Source organism: Acinonyx jubatus, chromosome X (genome assembly GCF_027475565.1).
Source record: "Acinonyx jubatus isolate Ajub_Pintada_27869175 chromosome X, VMU_Ajub_asm_v1.0, whole genome shotgun sequence".
Classification (NCBI taxonomy): domain Eukaryota; kingdom Metazoa; phylum Chordata; class Mammalia; order Carnivora; family Felidae; genus Acinonyx; species Acinonyx jubatus.
In genome coordinates, this window is record NC_069389.1 from 65,851,370 (window position 1) to 65,864,621 (window position 13,252).

A 13,252-nucleotide genomic window follows, 5' to 3' on the forward strand; every position below is an offset into this window, starting at 1 on the left:
GCTTTGTGCTGACAGCTAAGAGCCTGGAGCCTACTTCAGACTCTGTGTCTCCCTCTCTCTCTGCCCCTCCCCCACTCATGCTCAGTCTGTCTCTCTCTCTCAAAAATAAATGTTAAAAAAATGTTTAATTATTTTATTGATGATGTTAAGTCTTGCCACAAAACTGTCTCATTACAATTACTCTCATAATGTCTAATGATGGGACTTTAGTGGTAAGTAAACACAGTAGTTCTTACTGACTTATAAACATTGGGTGATTTCTAGGAACTTATGCTTATTTCGGGAGACATCTATGATGAACCTTTTATTAATTTTCTGTTACTATAATTTAGAAACAGTTGGCATACTGAATTATAGCATAAACAGAAATATAACATCTTAAACAGTAAAATCATTTGGAAATATTTAGCAGTGTCTCTTATTTCCAGTCTTAACTATTTCAATGAAGTATGTATGACTGATGATTTTGTGAGAACAAAATAAAGCCATGTACTCTTCACCTTAGAAAATTATTTCAGGGTTGATGAGATAGGTTAAAATACTTTTACTAAGGTGAAGTGGAACAATATTAGGCACATCTAATGAAACTGCTAACAACAACAACAACAAAAACAAAAACATACTCCAATTTCTAGATTTTTTTCCTACCAAGTGAGAGCAAAATATTACAATGCTTTTAAATAGTTTATTTTAAATAAATAACAATTGGATATAAGATATGGCAGTGAATCAGTTGACTGTATAAACATCCCATATAAAAGCATATATTTTTCTTTTTCAGTGATAATTATAAGGGCACAATCACTTAAAATAAGACACCAAAGTTTGAAAAAGTGAGTTTTGTGTTGACATTATCTATTTAAAATCCAATCACACCACCACAGAAATTCACCTTCTAGTGAGTTTGTACACTTGAAGGAAGAAGATGTAAAATGTTCTTGCTCTTATAATGTGGGCAACAGAGAGCCACAGATACTGGGTGTCCAGTCTCAGCCACGGAATACTTCTTCTCTGCTTCTTGCCCACACACTCGTCTGAGTGGCAATGAGCCAGAAATAGAAGTTAATCATTGTAAAAGCCAAGTGTCCTGTTGACAAATATACATGATACCAGGTTATGAGAAGGTCCAACCCAAGATTTAGTAGAAACATATAGAATCTTTTCTTCCCAAGAACATAAAAAGAGTTAGAAGTAGAATATTAGAAGTAGGATCAAAAATGGGTGTGGGTATTATAGAAAAAAAATTATTACCACAGGAAGGGGAACTAAATCCTCATTAATCAGACAAAGAGGCACCTTTTTTCCTGCAAAGCCTCAATTTTACTTTCAGGAAAAGAGCATTTAAAAGGCTGTGGCCTGGCTCATCTTTCTCGCATTTCAGACCCACAATAGCAATCTCCAAGCTTTGCCTTACTGGAACCAACAACCACAGAGAGTATTGGGTGTGTTAAAATGCTATATATAGCCTGTGCCATTTATGTGTATTTTTTTTGCGTCAATTACATTCAAATAGAGCATGGTCAGTTGCCATTTGCCAAAATAACCAAGTGTCATGTTTTCCTTGCCTATCATAATAGGATGACACAAATTTTTGTTTTTCTTCTTCTTCTTCTTCTTCTTCTTCTTCTTCTTCTTCTTTGGTGCTATTTTCTGCTAAGGTCAATACAGAAAAATAAAGTGAGAGTGGCTGTCCCCGATAAGAGAAGAAGCCAAATAACTTAAGCCCCTGATATTTTTCCAGAGACCACAACCACTGTTGCTAAGATTGCCCTTGGTTCTTTGGGTAGCAGACATAGAGACTCCAGATGTCAAAGAGGCATGTGTTCATATTTAGTCTTACTAACCTGTTTGCCTTAGACTGATGTTTCTGGGGATAGATCCATGAAAACCCTAAGAAAAGTCGTATTATGGACTTAATATTTGTGCTCCCTAAAAGTCATGTGTTGAAATCTGACTCCCAATGCAATGGTACTAGCAAGTGAGAACTTTAGGGATGATTAGGTCATGAATGTGAAGCCTTCATGAATTAAGTAAATGTCCTTACAAAAAAGACCCCAGAGAACTCTTACACCCTTTTTGCCATATGAGGATAAAGCAAGAAAATAGCTGTCAAGAAAGCAGGACAAGGGGACTCACCAAACACCAACTCTGCCAGCACTTTAATCTTGGACGTTTTAGCCTCAGAACTGTGAGAAATAAATATTTGTTTAAACCACCCAGTTTAGAGGAGAGAGGGAAGATGGCGGCTTAGGAGGACGCTGGGCTCACCTCGCATCCTGCTGATCACTTAGATTCCAATTACACCTGCCTAAATAACCCAGAAAACTGCCAGAGGATTAGCAGAACAGAGTCTCCTGAGCCAAGCGTAGAGGAGAGGCCCACGGAAGAGGGTAAGAAGGGAGGCGAGGCGCTGTGCGCTCCACAGACTGGCGGAGGGAGCCGGGGCAGAGGGGCGGCTTGCCGGCCAAGCCTAGCCCCCGAGTCTGGCAGGCAAAAGCGGAGGGGCCTGAGGGACTGTGTTCCAACAGCAAGCGCGACTTAGCCTCTGGGAGGTCATAAGTTAACAGCTCTGCTCAGAAAGCAGGAAGGCTGGAGGACAAAGGGAGGGAAAGCTGCTGAGCCCCCAGACGACAGAGCTCAGTTTGGTGGGGAACAAAGGCACTCACTAGTGCCATCTCCCCCGCCCATTCCCCAGCCAAAATCCCAAAGAGAACCAGTTCCTGCCAGGGAACTTGCTGCCTTCGCGAAAACGCCCAACGCTGTGCTTCTGCAGAGCCACCCCTCCAGCAGCAGATCTGACTCCCTCCAGCTGCCACAGGGCCCCTCCTGAAGTGGATCACCTAAGGAGAAGCGAGTTAAGACTGCCCCTCCTGCCCCCGTGCACCTTGCTTACCCACTCCAGCTAATACTCCAGATCCCCAGCATCACAAGCCTGGCAGTGTGCAAGTAGCCCAGACAGGCCATGCCACCCCGCAGTGAATCCCATCCCTAGGAGAGGGGAAGAGAAGGCACACACCATTCTGACTGTGGCCCCAGCGGTGGGCCGGGGGCAGACTTCAGGTCTGACTGCAACTCCGCCCACCAGCTCGAGTTATACACCACAGCACAAGAGAAGTGCCCTGCAGGTCCTCACCACTCCAGGGACTATCCAAAATGACCAAACGGAAGAATTCCCCTCAGAAGAATCTCCAGGAAATAACAACAGCTAATGAACTGATCAAAAACGATTTAAATAATATAACAGGAAGTGAATTTAGAATACTAGTCATAAAATTAATCGCTGGGCTTGAAAACAGTATAGAGGACAGCAGAGAATCTCTTGCTACAGAGATCAAGGGACTAATGAACAGTCACGAGGAGCTGAAAAACGCTTTAAACGAAATGCAAAACAAAATGGAAACGACGACAGCTCAGATTGAAGAGGCAGAGGAGAGAATAGGTGAACTAGAAGATAAAGTTATGGAAAAAGAGGAAGCTGAGAGAAAGAGAGATAAAAAAATCCAGGAGTATGAGGGGAAAATTAGAGAACTAAGTGAAACACTAAAAAGAAATAATATACGCATAATTGGTATCCCAGAGGAGGAAGAGAGAGGGAAAGGTGCTGAAGGGGTACTTGAAGAAATTATAGCTGAGAACTTCCCTGAACTGGGGAAGGAAAAAGGCATTGAAATCCAAGAGGCACAGAGAACTCCCTTCAGACGTAACTTGAATCGATCTTCTGCACGACATATCATAGTCAAACCGGCAAAATACAAGGATAAAGAGAAAATTCTGAAAGCAGCAAGGGATAAACGTGCCCTCACATATAAAGGGAGACCTATAAGACTCGTGACTAATCTCTCTTTTGAAACTTGGCAGGCCAGAAAGAATTGGCACGAGATCTTCAGTGTGCTAAACAGAAAAAATACGCAGCGGAGAATCCTTTATCCAGAAAGTCTGTCATTTAGAATAGAAGGAGAGATAAAGGTCTTCCCAAACAAAAACTGAAGGAATTTGTCACCACTAAATCAGCCCTACAAGAGATCCTAAGGGGGACCCTGTGAGACAATGTACCAGAGACATCACTACAAGCATAAATCATACAGACATCACGATGGCTCTAAACCCATATCTTTCTATAATAACACTGAATGTAAATGGATTAAATGTGCCAACCAAACTACATAGGGTATCAGAATGGATAAAAAAACAAGACCCATTTTAGACCTGAGGACACCTTTAGATTGAGAGTGAGGGGATGGAGAACTATTTATCATGCTACTGGAAGCCAAAAGAAAGCTGGAGTAGCCATACTTAGACAAACCAGAGTTTAAATTAAAGGCTGTAACAAGAGATGAAGAAGGGCATTATATAATAATTACAGGGTCTATGCATCAGGAAGAGCTAAAAATTTTAAATGTCTATGCGCCGAATACCGGAGCCCCCAAATATATAAAACAATTACTCATACACATAAGCAACCTTATTGATAAGAATGTGGTAATTGCAGGGGACTTTAACACCCCACTTACAGAAATGGATAGATCATCTAGACACACGGTCAATAAAGAAACAAGGGCCCTGAATGAGACATTGGATCAGATGGACTTGACAGATATATTTACAACTCTGCCTCCCAAAGCAACAGAATATACTTTCTTCTTGAGTGCACATGGAGCATTGTCCAAGATAGATCATATACTGGGTCACAAAACAGCCCTTCATAAGTATACAAGAATTGAGATCATACCATGCATACTTTCAGACCACAATGCTATGAAGTCTGAAATCAACCACAGGAAAAAGTCTGGAAAACCTCCAAAAAGCATGGAGGTTCAATAACATCCTAGTAAAGAATTAATGGGTCAACCAGGCAATTAGAGAAGAAATTTAAAACTTTATGGAAACAAATGAAAAAGAAAATACAACAATCCAAACGCTTTGGGATGCAGCAAAGGCAGTCCAGAAAGGAAAATACATTGCAATCCAGGCGTATCTCAAGAAACAAGAAAAATCCCAAATACAAAATCTAACAGCACACCTAAAGGAAATAGAAGCAGAACAGCAAAGGCAGCCTAAACCCAGCAGAAGAAGTGAAATAATAAAGACCAGAGCAGAAATAAACAATATAGAATCTAAAAAAACTGTAGAGCAGATCAACGAAACCAAGAGTTGGTTTTTTGAAAAAATAAACAAAATTGACAAACTTCTAGCCAGGCTTCTCAAAAAGAAAAGGGAGATGACCCAAATAGATAAAATTGTGAATGAAAATGGAATTATTACAACCAATCCCTCAGAGATACAAACAATTATCAGGGAATACTGTGAAAAATTATATGCCAACAAATTGGATAACCTGGAAGAAATGGACAGATTCCTAAACACCACATTCTTCCAAAACTCAATCAGGAGGAAATAGAAAGCTTGAACAGACCCATAACCAGCGAAGAAATTGAATCGGTTATGAAAAATCTCCCAACAAATAAGAGTCCAGGACCAGATGGCTTCCCAGGGCAGGTCTACCAGACGTTTAAAGCAGAGATAATACCTATCCTTCTCAAGCTATTCCAAGAAATAGAAAGGGAAGGAAAACTTCCAGACTCATTCAATGAAGCCAGTATTACTTTGATTCCTAAACCAGACAGAGACCCAGTAAAAAAAAGAGAACTACAGGCCAATATCCCTGATGAATATGGATGCAAAAATTCTCAATAAGATACTAACAAATCGAATTCAATGGCATATAAAAATAATTATTCACCATGATCAAGTGGGATTCATTCCTGGGATGCAGGGCTGGTTCAACATTCGCAAATCAATCAATGTGGTACATCACATTAACAACAAAAAAGAGAAGTACCATATGATCCTGTCAATCAATGCAGAAAAGGCCTTTGACAAAATCCAGCACCCTTTCTTAATAAAAACCCTTGAGAAAGTCGGGATAGAAGGAACATACTTAAACATCATCAAAGCCATTTATGAAAAGCCCACAGCTAACATCATCCTCAATGGGGAAAAACTGAGAGCTTTTTCCTGGAGATCAGGAACACGACAGGGATGCCCACTCTCACCGCTGTTGTTTAACATAGTGCTGGAAGTGCTAGCATCAACAATCAGACAACAAAAGGAAATCAAAGGCATCAAAATTGACAAAGATGAAGTCAAGCTTTCGCTTTTTGCAGATGACATGATATTATACATGGAATATCCGATAGACTCCACCAAAAGTCTGCTAGAACTGTTACATGAATTCAGCAAAGTTGCAGGATACAAAATCAATGTACAGAAATCAGTTGCATTCTTATACACTAACAATGAAGCAACAGAAAGACAAAGAGAGAAACTGATCCCATTCACAATTGCACCAAGGAGCATAAAATACCTAGGAATAAATCTAACCAAAGATGTAAAAGATCTGTATGCTGAAAACTAGAGAAAGCTTATGAAGGTAATTGAAGAAGATTTAAAGAAATGGAAAGACATTCCATGCTCATGGATTGGAAGAATAAATATTGTCAAAATGTCAATACTTCCCAAAGCTATCTACACATTCAATGCAATCCCAATCAAAATTACACCAGCATTCTTCTCGAAACTAGAACAAGCCATCCTAAAATTCATATGGAACCAAAAAAGGCCCCGAATAGCCAAAGTAATTCTGAAGAAGAAGACCAAAGCAGGAGTCATCACAATCCCAGACTTTAGCCTCTACGACAAAGCTGTCATCAAGACAGCATGGTATTGGCACAAAAACAGACACATAGTCCAATGGAATAGAATAGAAACCCCAGAACTAGACCCACAAACGTATGGCCAACTCATCTTTGACAAAGCAGGAAAGAACATCCAATGGAAAAAAGACAGTCTCTTTAACAAATGGTGCTGGGAGAACTGGACAGCAACATGCAGAAGGTTGAAACTAGACCACTTTCTCACACCATTCACAAAAATAAACTCAAAATGGATAAAAGACCTGAATGTGAGATAGGAAACCATCAAAACCTTAGAGGAGAAAGCAGGAAAAGACCTCTCTGACCTCAGCCGTAGCAATCTCTTACTCAACACATCCCCAAAGGCAAGGGAATTAAAAGCAAAAGTGAATTACTGGGACCTTATGAAGATGAAAAGCTTCTGCACAGCAAAGGAAACCACGAGCAAAACTAAAAGGCAACCAACGGAATGGGAAAAGATATTTGCAAATGACATATCGGACAAAGGGCTAGTATCCAAAATCTGTAAAGAGCTCACCGAACTCCACACCCGAGAAACAAATAACCCAGTGAAGAAATGGGCAGAAAACATGAATAGACACGTCTCTAAAGAAGACATCCGGATGGCCAACAGGCACATGAAAGATGTTCAACGTCGTGCCTTATCAGGGAAATACAAATCATAACCACACTCAGATATCACCTCAAGCCAGTCAGAGTGGCCAAAATGAACAAATCAGGAGACTATAGATGCTGGAGAGGATGTGGAGAAACGGGAACCCTCTTGCACTGTTGGTGGGAATGCAAATTGGTGCAGCCGCTCTGGAAAGCAGTGTGGAAGTTCCTCAGAAAATTAAAAATAGACCTACCCTATGACCCAGAAATAGCACTGCTAGGAATTTACCCAAGGGATACAGGAGTACTGATGCATAGGGGCACTTTTACCCCAATGTTTATAGCAGCACTCTCAACAATAGCCAAATTATGGAAAGAGCCTAAATGTCCATCAACTGATGAATGGATAAGGAAATTGTGGTTTATATACACAATGGAATACTACATGGCAATGAGAAAGAATGAAATATGGCCTTTTGTAGCAACGTGGATGAAACTGGAGAGTGTGATGCTAAGTGAAATAAGCCATACAGAGAAAGACAGATACCATATGGTTTCACTCTTATGTGGATCCTGAGAAACTTAACAGAAACCCATGGGGGAGGGGAAGGAAAAAAAAAGAGGTTAGAGTGGGAGAGAGCCAACGCCTAAGAGACTGTTAAAAACTGAGAAGGAACTGAGGGTTGATGGGGGGTGGGCGGGAAGTGAGGGTGGGTGATGGGTATTGAGGAGGGCACCCTTTGGGATGAGCACTGGGTGTTGTATGGAAACCAATTTGACAATAAATTTCATATATTAAAAAATAAATAAATAAATAATCCCCCCATTTTATGGTATTTTTATTGTAGCAGGCCAAATGGAAAAGACTCCAAGTAAAATACATTAAAGAGGATTTTAGCAAGCCTTGGGGAGAACAGCAGTAGAGAACACAGCTCCAGTATCAGATTTCACTTATTTATGTCGAGGTGAGGGATAATTAGGACAGACCTCATCCTTCTAATTCAGAAGCTTCAAGAAAATAGGGGCTATTGTATTGCAACACTGTTTATTGTTTGAACTTGTTTCTCTTCTCATTTTATTCTTTTCCATCATCTCTCTCAGGTCTCACGCTAATGAGACAACAGTTATTTCTTGCTTTTGAGGCATGGAGTGAGAGAGTTCAGAAAACTAAGATTCCTTTTTGTGCTTTATCTGTTTTAGGTCCTCCTTGAAAAATGAGTTTTACCTTACAAGGCTTTCAGAAAAGACCAGTCTCATATAAATAGTTACATACAAGGTCTGGATAGAGAAGGATCACAAAGGCTCTCTAGCCTTAAAATATAGGCTTATACTGTGTCAGAGATGAATTGCCACACTAGAGATTATTTATTTCACTGATCCCTTACACAAGGTTGTCTTTTTTTTTTCCAAATTGAAATTTTGAAAAACAAACAAACTACTATATACTGTCACAATTGTTAGGTCAAATAAAATTAACACAAAAAAAGCAGGGAAGGGAAATGCTAAATATAAATCTTTAAGTGTCAACTCTATTAAAAAATACCATTGTATAGTCTTTAGATTTGCTCTCTTTTATTTTCTTATAAGATTAGTAAAAACTTAGCCAGAGATCAAAAATGGCCCGTTTATATATACAACCCTCATTTCTTTTTCTATCATATAATATGTATGTGTTTTTGTAGATATATACATATACAGATATGATATGTAACATATATGTACTTATATATGTCTATATATACATATGTAAAGGAAATATTTCTCAATGTCTATATATACATATATAAAAGGAAATATTTCTCATAATTTACAAATATGTGGTTTGTGTAAGTATAGCTGATCTACCCATCTTACTGATGAGTTATTTAATAGAATTACCTCGCCTGGGATTGAAGCAATATCTTATGATATAATTATGAGTGAAAGGCCAGTTTGAATAGAGTGATATATCTTAGAAATGGAGCAAGATGCATATTATAAACTTTTTATATCCTGCTTGTTCTTATTGTGCTGAGCTTGATGGAGCTAAAGTTCTTGTATGATTTTGGGTATTTGTATTCTGATTTTAAAATAAATCATATTTATTATAAAAAATTTGCTATAAAATGGGAACTATGACTCATAATCTTACCACACCAGATAATCACTTAGCAATTTTGGCATACTTTTACCCTGTGTTTTTGAAATAAATCCATTTGACACAGTAATGTACACATTGTGTATGCTGTAGTAGATGTTTCTATAAAATATTAAAATATACTTATTTAATTAATAAGAACCTTTAGCATTATATCGATAACTGTACAGTATTTTATAATAAAAATATAGTGTAATTTACTTCATTAAATTACTGTTGCTTGAAAGATAACTTGGTTATGACTTTTTGCTATTAAAAATGCTGCTGCATTGAATATCTTTGTGTTTAACGCTTGCTTATATTTGGTATGATTTTCTTAGGCTAGATTTCCCAAAGTGAAACAACTCAGTTGAAAGATATAAACTTTGTATAGTCCCTTGGGAAATGTTGCCAAATTGCCTTAACAGGGTTTTAACTTATTTTCACTTAATTTCATCCAGTGGTAGAGAAGATGAGCATTTCAACATTTCCTAAGCATCTATCTCATTTCCATAGAAAACTAGACTATTCACATATGCATATTTGTTAGACTATTAACATCTCTATGTTATGTATGTATATATGTATGTTTTTTTTTAATTTTTTGAGATTTAGTTTTGAGAAAGAGAGAGAAAGAGAGAGAGAGAGAGAGAGAGAGAGAGAGAGAGCATGAGCAGGGGAGGGTAAGAGAGAGAGGGAGACACAGAATCTGAAACAGGCTCCAGACTCTGAGCTGTCAGCACAGAGCCCAACGTGGGGCTTGAACTCACAAACTATGAGATCATGACTTGAGCTGAAGTCAGATGCTTAACCGACTGAGCCACCCAGGCACCCCTATGTATATTTCTTCGTAAGAAACTAACTTGATCTTCACCTTTATATAAAGGAAACAATGGGAGCACCTGGGTGGCTCGGTCCATTAAGCGTCTGACTCTTGATTTCAGCTCAGGTCATGATATCATGGTTGTGAGACTGAGCCCTGCATCAGGCTCTGTGCTGACAGTTTGCAGCCTGCTTCGGATTCTCTGCCCCCTTCTTGCTCTCTCTCTCTGTCTCTCTTTGTCTGTCTCCAAATAAATAAGCATTAAATAATTTATAAACAGTACAATGTTGATGAATACTTCTTATTGTTAAATGCTTCCAAACTTACATGAAGAATAGCTTTCTAATACATATGGTGGGTAGTTGTATGAAATGGTAAGGTTCACCTACATTTATTTTTTTAATTTTTTAAAAATTTAAATCAAAATTAGTTACCACATAGTGTAATAATGATTTCAGGAATAGAATTTAGTGATTTATCACTTATATATAATGCTGAGTGCTCATCCCAACAAGTGTCCTCTGTAATATCCTTTGCCCATTTAGTCAATCCCCACACCAACACCCCTCAAACAACCCTCAGTTTGTTACCTGAATTTAAGAGTCTCATTTAGTTTATCACCCTCTCTGTTTTTATATTATTTTCTTCCTTTCCTTATGTTCATCTGTTCTGTATCTTAAATTCCATATATGAATGAAGTCATATGATATCCTTTTTTGACTGAATTATTTCACTTAGGTTAATACACTCTAGCTCCATCCATGTTGTTGCAAATCACAAGATTTCATTCTTTTTGATCACCGAGTAATATTCCATTTTATATACATAGCACATCTTCTTTATCCATTCATCAGTCAATGGACATTTTGGGTATTTCTGTACTTTGGCAATTGTCAATAGTGTTGCTATAAACATTGGGGTGCATTGCCCCTGTGAAACAGCATTCCTGTATCCTTTGGATCACTACCTAGTAGTTCAATTGCTGAGTCATAGGGTAGTTCTATTTTTAATTTTTTGAGGAACCTCCATACTTTTTTCCAGAGTGGTTTCGCCAGTTTGCATGCCCACCAGCAATGCAAAAGGGTTCCTCTTTCTCTGCATCCGTGTCAACATCTGAGTTTTTAATTTTAACCATTCTGTCAGGTGTGAGGTTGTGCCTCATTGTGGTTTTGATTTGTATTTCCCTGATGATGAATGATATTGAACATCTTTTTGTGTGTCTGTTAGCCATCTGGATGTCTTCTTTGGAAAAGCATATATTCATATTTTTGCCCATTTCTTCACTGGATTATTTGTCTTTTTGGATGTTGAATTTGACATCTTCTTTATAGATTTTGGATACTTACCCTTTATCTGATATGTCATTTGCAAATATCTTTTCCCATTCTGTGGGTAGCTTTTTAATTTCGCTGATTGTATCCTTCACTGTGCAGAAGTTTTGATCTTGATCAGGTCCCAATAGTTCATTTTTGCTTTTGTTTCCTTTGCCTCCAGAGACATGTCAAGTAAGAAGTTGCTGTGGCTGAGGTAAAAGAAGTTGTTGCTAATTCTGTTATCTAGCATTTTGTGTCTGTTTCTGTGCCAGTACCATACTGTCTTGATGATTAAAGTTTTGTAATACAGATGGAAGTCCAGAATTGTGGTGCCTCCAGCTTTGTTTTTCTTTTTCAGGATTGCTTTGGATATTTGGAGATTTTTATGGTTCCACACAAATTTTAGGATTGTTTGTTTTAGCTCTGTGAAGAATGTCAGTGCTATTTTGATAGGGATTGTGTTGAATGTGTGGATTGCTTTGTGTGGTATTGACATTTTAACAATATTTGTTCTTCCAATCCATGAGCATGGAATGTTTCTCCGTTTTTGTGTCTTCTTCAATTTCTTTCATAAGCTTTGCATAGTTTTAGTGTACACATTTTCACCTCTTTGATTAGGTTTTTACCTAGGTATTTTATGGTTTTTGATGCAATCGCAAATGGGGTTGATTCCTTGATTTCTCTTTCTGCTGTTTCACTATTGGTGTACAAAAATGCAACCAATTTCCTGTACATTGATTCTGCACATTGATTTTATTTCTATCTGTTGATTTACATTGATTTTATATTATGACTTTGCTGAATTCATGCATGAGTTCTAACAGCTTTTTGTGGAATTTTTTGGATTTTCCACATAGAGGATCATCTTGTCTGCAAAGAGTGAAAGTTTGACTTCCTACTTTCCGATTTGGATTCCTTTCATTTTTTTGTGTTGTCTGATTGCTGAGGCTAGGACTTCAAACATTCTTTTGAATAACATGGTGAGAGTGGACATCCTTGTCATGTTCCTGACGTTAGGGGGAAGCTCTCAGTTTCTCCCCATTGAGGATGTTATTAGCTGTGGGTCTTTCATACATGGTTTTTATGATCTTGAGGTATGACCCTTCTAGGCCTACTCTCTTCAGGGTTTTTATCAAGAAAGGATGCTGTATTTTGTCAAATGTTTTCTCTGCATCTATTGAGAGGATCATGTAGCTCTTATCCTTTCTTTTGTTAATGTGATGTATCATGTTGATTGATTTGCAGATATCAAATCATCCCTGCATCCCAGGAATAAATCCCACTTGATTGTGGTGAACAATTATTTTAATGTATTGTCGGATCATGTTTGATAGTATCTTGTTGAGAACTTTTGCATCAATCTTCATCAGGGAAATTGGTCTGGAGTTTTCCTTTTTAGTGGGGTCTTTGTTTTTGGAATCAAGGTAATTCTGGCCTCGTAGGATGAGTTTGGAAGTTTCCCTTACATTTCTTTTTTTTTGTAACAGATTCAAAATAATAGGAGTTAACTCTTTTTTAAATGTTTGGTAGATTCCCCTGGAAAGCTACCCAGCCCTGGACTCTTGTTTGGAGATTTTTAATTACTGATTCAATTTTGTTATTGGTTATGGGTTTGTTCAAATTTTCTATTTCTTCCTGATTCAGTTTTGGTAGTTTGTATATTTCTATGAATTTTTCCATTTCTTCCATATTG